Source organism: Elephantulus edwardii, unplaced genomic scaffold, assembly GCF_000299155.1.
Source record: "Elephantulus edwardii isolate Elephantulus edwardi_28Jun2011 unplaced genomic scaffold, EleEdw1.0 scaffold00017, whole genome shotgun sequence".
Taxonomy (NCBI): Eukaryota; Metazoa; Chordata; class Mammalia; order Macroscelidea; family Macroscelididae; genus Elephantulus; species Elephantulus edwardii.
Window position 1 is genome coordinate 12,595,837 of NW_006399767.1, and position 1,139 is coordinate 12,596,975.

Below are 1,139 nucleotides of genomic sequence, written 5' to 3' on the forward strand. Positions count from 1 at the left end.
TTTCTCATTAGCACGATTAAATGTTCTGGGATTCCCATTCTTCTCAGAGTCAGCCACAGTTTGTTATGATCCACACACCTTTAATTACGTTGTCAGCATACAATGAGGTGTGCATAACACTGATTGTTTTGCATCTAAGACTTGTTTTGTAACCTAGAATGTGGTTAATAGTTGTAAATATTCCACATATACTTAAGAAAATAGATGTTACCTAGCAAGCTCTAGTGGCCTAGTGGCAAGAAGCTGCACTGCAATCCCAAATGTGCATGGTTTGAACCCAACAGATCCTCTGCTGGAGAAGGAGGGACAAACTCCTCCTATGCCAGTCGGATCCAATCCAGCGGTACACGAAATTAAATAAATAAATAAATAATTTTAAAACGTAGATGTTACCTAAATGAGGCACACTTTGGAAAAGTCTGTTGTTAGGGACCTCTCCAGAGTGCTCAGGAGCAATGATGTCAGTTAGAGACTAAGGTATGCCTGATCCAAGCCATGGTCTTCTCAATCACTCTCATCTGACAGCTGGACAATGACTAAAGATGACAGATGAAGAATTGATGTTTTTTAGTTGTGATGCTGGAGAAGCATACTGACCATACCATGGACTACCAAGAGAGCAAACAGGTCTGTTCTGGAAAGAGTGAAAACTAGGTTGCTCCTTGGAGGCAAGGATTGTGAAGCTATGTCTCACATACTTTGGGTATGTTGCCAAGAGGGACTGGTCCTAGGAGAAGGACATCATGCTTGGAAGAGTGGAGGAACAGTGCAGGGGAGGAAGACCTTGGATGAGATGGATTGACACAGTAACTGGGATAAAGGGAGTAGGCGTGTCGGAGGCAGTAAGACTAGCAGGACAGGCTTCAGAGCTATTGTGCTTTGAGTTATGAGTCACTATGAGTCATAGTTGACTCGATGGCACATAATAACAAATGTGGCACAAATGGTGTATAATGAGATAGTAACTGAAAGGTCAGTGACTTGAATTCAGCCAGTAACACCTCAAAAGAAAGGCTTAAAGATTACAGTCAAGAAAATCCTCAAAACAACTATGAGATATCATCTCACCCCAGTCAGAATAGCAAAATTTAACAGAACAGCAAGCAACAAATGCTGGTGAGGTTGTGGAGAAACTGGAA